This window comes from Cryptomeria japonica, chromosome 8 (assembly GCF_030272615.1).
Source record: "Cryptomeria japonica chromosome 8, Sugi_1.0, whole genome shotgun sequence".
NCBI classification, from domain to species: Eukaryota; Viridiplantae; Streptophyta; class Pinopsida; order Cupressales; family Cupressaceae; genus Cryptomeria; species Cryptomeria japonica.
In genome coordinates this window covers 350,900,507-350,911,767 of record NC_081412.1, presented here as the reverse complement: position 1 = coordinate 350,911,767, position 11,261 = coordinate 350,900,507, and positions in this window count along the sequence as shown.

Below are 11,261 nucleotides of genomic sequence, written 5' to 3'. Positions count from 1 at the left end.
AATTAAATAAATAAAAGTATTTATTTAAATAGCACTTGCACCAAATGGAGTTGCAATGGTTACACTGGTAGTAATATATGGCTAAAAGTTTTGGAGTTCTAAATATGGTTGAGTGTAATTTTTTTTAGAACTATGAATAATATTGTACAATGTAAGATATGAATCACTATGTTCATGGATCTGGGTACATTAAATACATTTGTTTTTGGATGTTGAAATATCACTATTTTCATATTTTTTGTGCAAAATAGAAATATGCTAGAATAAGCAAAAATAAGTTGTTTAAGCTAGCATGGAGACTAAAGAATACTAAGTCGTGTGTATGAATCATGGAAGAATTTAGGATAAATTGTAAAAGTGGAGAAAACAAGTAAAATCCAACAAGCTTTCTATTAGCTTTTTCATATTTTATAATAACAAGTTTTTTTGGTAATGAAAAAAGCATCCAAGAAATTTTAATCTGAATTTTAAATATTAGTATATAGATGGATAATAACTTAATTTTGTTTAAAATTTATTTTATTTTGATTTTTTCGTTATTTTTTTTTCAAATTTTGATGGATTGTTGTAAGATATTAATATTGTATTATATCTTGATGATATCAGAGAGAGTTCTTACATTTAGTGTACTTTTTATGAATTTATCTATTTTTTTATATAGTCTATTATTACCATCTACAATGTTTATGTGCTTGATAGTTCTTTAAATGATGTAACCTTTTGTAAGGGTAATTGAATTGCGATCTCTTAATGTTTCCCAATCTTTCTAACAATTCGCATGTACTAATTAAGTTTTTTTGTACTATGATCAATTGCATGTTGCACAAGATAATCTACCATTTTATTCCCTTCTTATATCAATGCTTTATGATAAAATAAATTATCATTCATTAAAATTGACCCATACTATTTCCATAAAATTATTGGTTTTCTACTTTGTAGTCAATCAATTGTTTACCTTCTTTAAAGGAGTTCTAAAAACTTATAAACCCCACAATATTGTGAACCTTGAATAAGTGCTTAGATTTCAACTTCACTATTTGTTGTAATAGGTAGTTTTTTTAGGTTGTAGCTAGTCTTTTTCTTTCAAATTTTTTTATTACAAAACCTACACATGATAATCCTAAATTTCAATTAAGAGATCCATAAATTTTTTCAAAAGAAGAAACCACTTTATAATTTTCTCAATGATTTTTTGTACTATTTTTCACAAAACCAATGAACAAGATGAACAATATATATTTTAAAAATATATAATATATTTAAAATCATTCTTTTATTTATCAATGAAATAAAATAAATTTAAATAATTTTTGTTTGGCAAAAAAGATAAATATCCATATAACTTAAGTATTTGGAAAAAAATATAGAATGATGTTCAAAAAATAAAAAATATTATTGAAACCTAAAGATACAAATTTAAGGAGTTTTTTTTAAAATTCAACCACCTTCTAGAAATAAAAATATCATAAAACCAACAAAACATAAAATTTTATAAAATTGAGATTAATGAAACTAAATGTAAATTTTTTTTAAGAAACATAAAAATTATTGCATGCGTTACTATAGTGTTTTGGGAATTCTACAATTAAGACCTTTAATCTTTTGTGGTTGAGAATCAAAACTTCAACTTCTTTAATATTAAGACTCCTATGAGACTCTTGGTACTTTACTGTTTTAACTCCTCTGATTTGACATGTTATGACTCCTTTATGAGTGTTGAGGATTTTCACAAAGTCATGTTTATTACAAACACTACAGAATTTGTTTTTTATAGTTCTCTATCTGAAAATTTATGCTTAATTAGAGGGTTTTGGAATATTTTGAAGAATTTTTTTTTATTGCACTTGAACAACGAGACTATTTAGATAAGTATGTATATGTTTGTCACTTCTACCACTTTATGAATATTACAATAAATTACATTGAATTTTGTTCTAATTCTTTATTTCAAATTTAACAAAAATTTATCTTGTAGTTCTACTTGAAACAATGTTTCAATGAAAATTTTAGAAAATTAGATGTTTTGAAATGGTTCCTTGAAAAGGTTATTGATTTTTTTAACAATATTTTAGAAAAAAATAATGTGTGGTTTATATAAGTACCCATACATTTGGTACTGATATGTGAAATTACAATCAAACATAGGTTAATATTAATGGTCAAAACTAGCTAGTCTAGCAAATTTTCAGTGCTTAAAGAATCACAAGGTAGCAAAAGGATTACGAGTAATAAATTTACAATTTTGGGCTTCTTCCACTACACACAGACTTTATTCAACTAGCCTCTTTCTCTCTTCGATTTGGGAGAAGTGAGAGGCTAAATATTTGAAGATGAGATGTAAAAAGAGGTCATCAATGGATGATATGAAATAGAGGTGCACTAGAATCTTGGAAGTTCTTTCATATTATTTGCTCAATAAACAACATGATTTAGGTGAAAGTTGGATATTAGATCTCAGCATCTATTTGTAGAATTCAACTGATCTTTTGGTACCACAGTTTATATTTTATATGGTATCCAGTCAATGTTTCTTGACAAAGATTGTTGATTAAGTTTTGATCATCATTGCACATACATAATCATTTATTTATATGTTGGTAGAATGGGACAAAATATGCTACATTTGAAGTTATTCTAGATATTGTGATTATTGATTTCACTAAAAGAAAGTAGTTTTTCTTTATTGAGAAGAAAGAGTGAATTGATAGAACTTAACACAATTTTATCTAGCATTCCACAAGTCCTCCCCTTCTCCAAAAATGGACCTCTTGAAAGTACCTTTTCTACAATTGTTAGTTTGAAAAATAAATATGTATCTACTCCCACATTGAAACTGAGCACAAATTAAGAGGCTTATAGTCCCGAGACTTACTCATTGGCATAGTAGAAGTACACAATGCAAAGTGTTTGGTTGAAAGTGGTGAAGAAATGAAGATCAGTGTAGATGTCAAAGATATAGTTCAAATTGAAAAGATAATTGTTAAGTAAAAGGGATTCAAAAGAAACAAAATGGGTCATCACACAAAAACCATCCATAATTCTTCTGATCTTATTTCTTGTTAAACATTATCATGGATTTTTATCTTGTGCAACTTTAAAGTTTGTCATTGCAATAAAGAGAAAGTTTGTTATTGCAATAAGGAGAAGAAGGATATCGAAAAATAGTATTATATATTCAAGTGTATTGCTGTGAAGCTTTGAATTTAAGAGTTATAAAATCATTTCAATTGAAACCAATTGCCACTTGAACCCATAAATATTAGTAATTACAATTGTCTCACCACCAAAAGAAGTTTAAAATTAGGACAATGTTGTGTCTTTGAGAAGAATAGTTCGACGGGAAATTGAATCACATAAACTTTTAACTTAATAATAGAGAAATCACATATTGTACCTTTGTTTCTAAAGAGGGACTTCAAGGAATGTATAAAAAATGTATGATTATTTTTTTCTTTTAATGAGAAGCTACAAAAATATTGTCATTTAATCTCTTTATATGCTTGGATGTTAATATTAAAGTTTGAAATAAAATATCTTTTGAGAAAATTTCCTTCTACAAGGTCTTAAGAAATGATTTGAAGGATTAAGGGTTAGTAGTTAGGAGAGCGTTTTCCCTTGTATCACATTTGTTATGAAATTTATAAGACTAACATATATCATCTTTATTTGTTGCTTTATGCTTATTTTGGACTATTATAAATGATTATCACTAATAAATTGAGACATGACTTTGAATAACATCTTTTAAATTTTTATTGTGGGAAAATGCTTTAGTTTGAAAAACTTTATAAATTTATTGCCTTTTATCTAAAAAAACAAACAAGTATATGCATATCCAAGATCAATATATATATATATAAGGTATTTATTTCTATATATTATTTTACATAATAAAATTATCAAATAAAATAATATCCTTTATTAAATTATTTGATTTTCACTCTCCAATATATTACTTAATGTATATTACTATTGGTGTACCATTGCACCTTCTTTTGGAGCAAGTGGTAGTTTTAATCAAGTTGACATAACCCTTTCAATAAAGTTGAAAGAACAAAAGTTTCTCTCCAAAGAGATAAATCATAAGGTCATGTACTTTTGCTTAAGTTTTAAGACCATCAAGAGAATCATATTGACAAACCCAATGATGTAGCAGTAGATCTTGAAGCAACAAGCCAAACGTGAGGTTAAATAATAAAAACTTTGTTGAAGCTTTGGCATTTGTATGATCCAACTACGAGCACAACTACAATTATCACCTAGCGCGACTTTATGGTACATGTGAAAGAAAAACACAGCCATGGTCATTCGAGAGAGATCTTATCTTGAAGCACAAGTTACACCAAGATTTTCTTTGTTACACAAGTCAATATGTCCCATCGGCTTTGAAAAATGAGGGTTGTTTTTTATTAAAAAAGCAGTGAGAACGAGGGCACTAACCCTTTACATAGCAGAACTATTAACGAGACAACAATGCAAAAAACAACACTATAACAACATTAACAGTAACATAACTAACAACAAAATAATACCAAGTCTTAGAAAATAAAAAACGACAAGCAGAAAACACAAAAACAAACTACAGGGACGCCTTTCGCACCCCAGTGGCATCAATGACATTGTTCCATTCATTAAACGAGAATTTATACAAGTCCTTAGCCTCCTTCTTATCCTCCTCCATGTCTATAGTACGTTCCCTCAGTAGAGAGAGGGTGAGCACCGAGCTATGTAAAATCTACAGATGAAATTTGTTAAGGCCCGCAATTTGGGTGTCCCATGCCTCCACCCTGCTCTTGAGCTGATTGACATCATCCATGATAACCCGCAATTCAAGCACAGGGCCCAGGTTCTCAATCCTCTATGTGATGTCCAACACGTCCATGCACAACATTTCCATTTGCTCCAGATTAGGGACACCCTGAGGGTTCACAGTAGCCATATCATCCATAGTCTTATCCATCACCTTGGCCACATCTTCAGCGGGGGAAAAATCAATATCATTGCCCAGGCTCATCAGAGGAATAGAGTTCATCACCTGTTCCATCATCTTTAAATCCGAGTCCAAGTCACCAGAGTCCAGGGATTTGGTATTAGAATTTTCATCACCCATGACACCCATAGTTCCCATGTTCATAGGGGCCCTATCCTTAACATCAAAAAAGTCTTGGGCTTGCATCTCATAATTGCCCGTGCCAGGGACACCAACAGTGCTCAAATACATGGGGTCCCTAGTCATGTCCACTTTAGCAACATCCTTACCGGGGCCCCTCATAGTGGTTTTAGGGTCCTCTCCCTCCTTGTCCTCAATGGGGTCCTCCTCTGAGTCAATATTTTCAATCACGGGGGTCTTCTTTTTGCGCAAGCTTTTGGAAGACAATCTGGAGGATCTCCTTTTAACCTCACAGTTAGGGGAAGGGTTGTCATTCTCAACATCCTCAGAGGATGATTTTTCATTGAAGACGGTGCGTTTGTGTTTAACAAGGGTTTTGTCTTTACCCTTGGACAAGGAGCGGGAAATGTTGGGAGAGGCAGACAAAGTCAAGCTGGGAGAGACCGCAGATAAAGAAACAACGGAGGAAAAAGAAGGCAGAGACATGGAGAAGTTGGTTGTAGAAAAGCCTTCATGTGGATAATGGAAAAATATAGGGAAGGCCATAGATAAGGCGGCAAGCTGTTGAGGAGTAGGCATGGGGGGCTGAGAGAGTAAGAGGTTCCGGGGGGCAAAGGGCCTCATGAAATTTGTACAGCCTGTAAATGAGGCCTTGATGAAGGAGGTAGGGTGGCTTATCCCCATGCTTGGGGTCTATGGTGTCTTCAACAGAGATTTCAATGGAATGTTGTGAATAAAAGGGTAGACAGAGCAAATCATTATTGCAAAAAATGATTCAGAAGGGGCAAATGATAGTAGTAAAATACCTTGTGCCTACCCTCGAGAGTGAAGTACTTCATGATCATAAGGTAGATCATATTCCACAGGTGTTTAAGCTCTTCCCGAGAAAACCCACCCTGGAGTTTGATAGGTTCCTTATGGTTGCGGAAGAAGCGTTTTAGACCTTCACTGTTGGCAACATGGTTGGTGTGCTTCCAGCGTCGTCCATCAAGGGCCAGCTTCATGGCCTGGGCAATTATTTCCTCAAAGACATCGAAAGAAATGTCACCCATCGAAACCCGCCTCCCAGACCAGGAGGAGGCAAAAGCAGTCAAGAGCTACTCATCATGGCCTTGCAGACATTCCAAAAAATCGGCAACCCCTCCTTCAACGCATAAATTCTAGACCAGGGGGTCATTCTTGAAATCATCCAGTTTGTCCAGTTTGTCTGATTCGTATCTAACTCTATCACCCCCCATATCCTTTGCCAACAAATCTTCTTTAGACATGAAAAAAATTCGCAGAGAAAATTGCAGAGACCCTTCAAAAAGCAAGCTGAGAAAAGACAATGGGAAGTGTGTGAGCCCGGTGTCATTAAGTGAGACATAAAGTTGGGCGCATGGGAAAAATTAAAATCACTTTTGAAAATGATTTCCTGGTTATGAGGCATGAAGAGACAACAAATATTGGTGGCAACCAACACATTACCAATCCAATCGTACCTCATCATAACGCGATAAGCCCAAAGGATTTGCCAACAAAGCAACACGTCATTCACCGACAGCTTGGCCAAATGAGTCACCACCACATCGGCATAGATCAAATGAATATTCTCACAATTTGAATTATGAAACCAACAGCTCCGGACAACCCCAAGGGAAGAGAGGAGAGTAAGGAAAACACTTGGCAACAACTCAATCATTGGTAGGAATTTTAGATTTCTCTTCCTGAAGAAGGAAGTTAACATGGTCTGGGAGGGAATTATGGATCCTCCAAGATCTCAAACCAGAAATATTTAAGCCAAGGGTCGCCAGAGCATTCGCCACTCTGTTGCCTTCACTGTAGACATGCATAATTTTAAACGAATCAAGCTCGGAGATGAGCCTCAGGGTGTCCCTGATGGTTCCCTCAATGGTCCAATTGAGCCTATTCCACCCTTTGACAACATCAATGATGAGCTTGGAGTCACCCTCAATGTCCATAATCCTGATTCCCATGGTGAGGGTGAGATGGATTCCCCAGGCTAAGGCCATTGCTTCAGCCTGATTAGAGGAATGTCCATTCAGGTTGCTCGCATAAGCAGCAACAAGGGCCCCCAATTGGGTTCTGATAACCCCTCCACCAGCAGCCAGACCCGTTGGCAGCTCCATCAAAATTGAGTTTGAAATGTGTGGTCGGAGGGGACCATACCATGCTTTGCCTTAGGAGTCTCTTATAGTAGTCAAAAAGAGAGAATGAGGGGGGGTGTTCCAACATCTAGCGATTTCCCAGTCCCAGGTAGAGGGAGGTTTGGAGGCCAGCCAGGTTTTAGAAATAGATATATTCTCAAAAATCAAATTTAGGAATCGAGCAAACATAGTTTCCATAGAGGCCTCTTTGTCCCTAAATATCTTGTCATTGCTTTCCTTCCAAATACTCCATCTCACACGAGGGGGGATCTTCTTCCACGGTTGTTGGGTAAGGGGGTTGGATGAGGGGCCCCAAAACTCTTGGGACAAACTCAACAAATTGTCATTCACAATCTAATAGATATCGAGCTTGTTGTAGACCATCCCCTAGAGCTATCAAGAAAAGACACAGTGGAGGAAGAGATGAGCAGGACTTTCCTCATCATTTTTGCAAAGGATGCATCTATTAGGAAAATGGAATCCCTGCTTGACCAAATTGTATTAGGAAAATGGAGATACCAAAGAGAATAGTGTCATCGACAAACTGTTGTAGAACATTAGGAGGCATCGTAGAGGCAGGTTTGATGCCCAGGAGAGTTCCCTTGTTAACCATCGAGTTCAAATTAGAAGCCAACACTTTAGAAAGGATGATGAAAAGGTAAGGGGAGAGAGGATCTCTTTGTCATAGACCTCTAGAGGCCCTGAACTTCTCCAGGGGGCTCCCATTGAGAAGCACAAAGTAGGTGACCATAGATATGCATTCCCCAATAATTTTAATGAGTTTATCTCCAAATCCCATTGTCTTTAGAACTTTGAAGAGAAATTTCCAGTTGACTCTATCATAAGCCTTAGAGATATCAAGCTTGAGTACCATCCTCGGTTGATGACACTTATCCATGGAATGAATTATCTCATGAGTAGAGATGGCCGCATCAAGAATCTGTCTACCCGGGACAAAACCTTTCTGGGTAGGGCTAATTAGAGAATCTGGGAAAGGTTTAAGCCTATTAACAAGAACTTTGCTGAAGATTTTATAAATATTGTTGCAGAGACTGATAGGGTGGAAGTCCTTGAGACTGGTTGCCTCCTGAACTTTAGGGAGAAGGGAAATGAATGTGTTATTGAGCTTGTTGAGAAGCCTTCCAGATCTAAAAAGATCCCTAGTAGCCAGAACAACATCAGGGCCCACACACATCCCAAAAATCTTGGAAAAAAGTCAGGGGGAAACCATCAGGACCTGGGGCTTTGAAGGAACTCATAGAAAAAATAGTGGACTTGACTTCCTCCTCAAAAACAAGGGCCAAAATGAGGTTGTTGTCTTCCACCGAGAGGAGGGGGTGGGAGGCAGTTGAGAAGATCCTCCCCAACAGGGGCCCCAGAGTCACCATCCTCCCTAAACAAAGTGGCAAAATAGTTAGCAGTCGGTCTGCCCAGACTATCCTCATCATTGACCTCTTGATTGTTATCATCCAAGAGGGAGGAGATGTGGTTTTTTTGCCTGTGGATAATAGCAAATCTATGAAAGAAAGTCGTATTCTTATCACCCTCTTTGAGCCATCGAACTTGAGATTTTTGTTTCTAGTAGAGTTCTTCTTTTTGGGAGTTCTCCTTCCATTTTTTGCGGAGAGCAGCCTCCTCCATATGGGTAGCTTCAAGAAAGTCACCTTGATCAATGCGCTCTTGGATAGCTGTTAGTTTACTATTGAGATCCTTTTTTTTGCCTAAAGATGTCCCTGAAGGTATATTTATTCCAACCTCAAACATTCCTTTTGACCAAATCAAGCTTCTGGGAAATCTAGAACATAGGTGTGCTAGGGATGCAGGTGCTCCACCATCTTTTAATGCAGTCCTTGAACTCTAGATGAGAGTTCCACATAGTTTCATACCTAAAAGGATGATTTTTCCTTACAACATTCATGGTATTCCAAAGGAGTAGGGGGTTGTGATCAGAGATTGTTTTGGGGAGGGCAATGAGCTTCAAGGAGGGACCAATTCCCCAATTGCCCAAGATGAGAAATCTGTCAAGTCTGACCTGAATAAGATCCTTTATCTTCCTAAGATTGGACCAAGTGAATTTTTGCCCCGTTAGTTCCAGATCCATTAACCCATTCCTACCAATGAAGTCGACAAGATCAGTCATGTTGTTAGAGTACTCTGGGAGCCCCCCCAACTTCTCAGAGGGGATAAGAGGAGAGTTGAAATCACCCGTGATCAACCAGTGGGCATTGGCATTATGTTGTATTAGAGTTGTTATGTCATTCTAGAGATTCGGTCTACTCAATCTGACATTGGGGGCATACACATTAATGAGAAGGCAGGAGTCTGTCGGGGAAGAGAGTTAAGAGACCAAAAGGTTGGCAGAGGAGGAGAGAAGACTACCAGAGAAATGGGAGGGGTCCCACATGGTAACCAAGCCACCAGAGGCTCCAATAGTATCACTAATAACGAACTTAGCACGAGGCCAAATTTTTCCAGCAACAAGGCAAAAAGAAGAAATAGACATCTTAACTTCTTGGAGGAGAAGGACCATGATTTTATTTTCAAAAATACAATTCTTAAGAGCATATTGCTTTTGGGGGTTGTTGAGGCCCCTCATATTCCATGAGAGGACCTTCATTTCTTACCTTTTATGGACGTCTCCAAGGTCCGTTGCCTCCCATTGGCAATATCCCTTGTTGCTTCCTTCTGTCTCGATAGTTTCTGTGATGGTCGGCTTGCTTTAAGGTATGTCCCCACATCAGGCTTTGCATTCCTGGTTTTGCATCTCTGAGTAATCCAACCCTCATCAATAGGAGTCTTGCAACCGTTGGATGATGCACCGGGTGCACCAGGAGAGGGGATACCCTGGTGCGGAGTGGGATGAGATAACATCGTTGGGGAGCGAGCCATCTCTAAGGCAAGAATGGGGCCCCTCGTAATCTCACCATTTTCCAGTTGACCAACCGGTGAAACCGAGCTGGCCAACGTGGAGATGCATTGTTCCTTCAGGGCCGATTTAGAGGCCTCGTCCACATTCTTTCAGGAGATTTGAGAAGGTTGATAATACTCTCAGCAAAGTGATACTCTTCCATAACCGGGTCCTCAACTGTAGGGGGAGGCAGGTTCGGGCCAGAAGTAGGAGCCACAACAATCTCCATTCAATCTTTTGAACACAAACGAAATTTATTGGAACACTTAAAATTTTATGGGTAGAAAGTTGAGAGGAAATAATTTTGGAGAAATCATATGATTAAGTGCTTTTGACTTGGAATAATATAATAATGAATTGCTTTTCTAAAAGTTTTGATGTTTCACCCATATTATTACTATATTAACACAATATTTAAAAGCGATGCATAGTATCAAGTTCCTGCTGATAGTGTGGTGTGGTAGATTGATGTAAAGATTCAATAGAAAAAGCATGTCTAATCTAAAATAGTTATGAAGGTGAGAGCAGCCAATCTGTAAACATTAAGTTGAATGAGGTTTAGAAATATTAATTCACAATGAAAATTTAAAAGACAAAGTTGGAAGTGTATAGGGGAGAGGACCGAGTACTTGAGCGTGTTCCAATGACTGTGATAGCAGTTGTTGATTTAATACACACACTTGTTGATTTAATGTCCAATTTATTGACAACATTGCACCAATAGTTGTGACTTTATTGCTGATGATGACTACTCATAATTGAATGAAATTTATCCGTTAGTTGTAAAAAGCAACCAATCATGTGATGCCACATCAGCTACACAAGATGGGTCTTCTTTTTGCACGACCATTGGTATCACCTTTTTCTTGGGTTGTTTTGAACACCTTGGCAAAAAGCATGCTGATGTGGCATCATATTTAATGATGTGGTCTTGGAACCTTCATTATAAGTGGGGGCTTTGCCAAGTAGACTGTTGTTAAAAATTGGAAGTGATTTAAAATTTCCATGTAAGATTTTGAAAAGTGCGAAGTTAAGGTGCTCAACTACTATGTCCTCTCCCCTACTATTTAATCTAATCATATTTCTGAAGCAA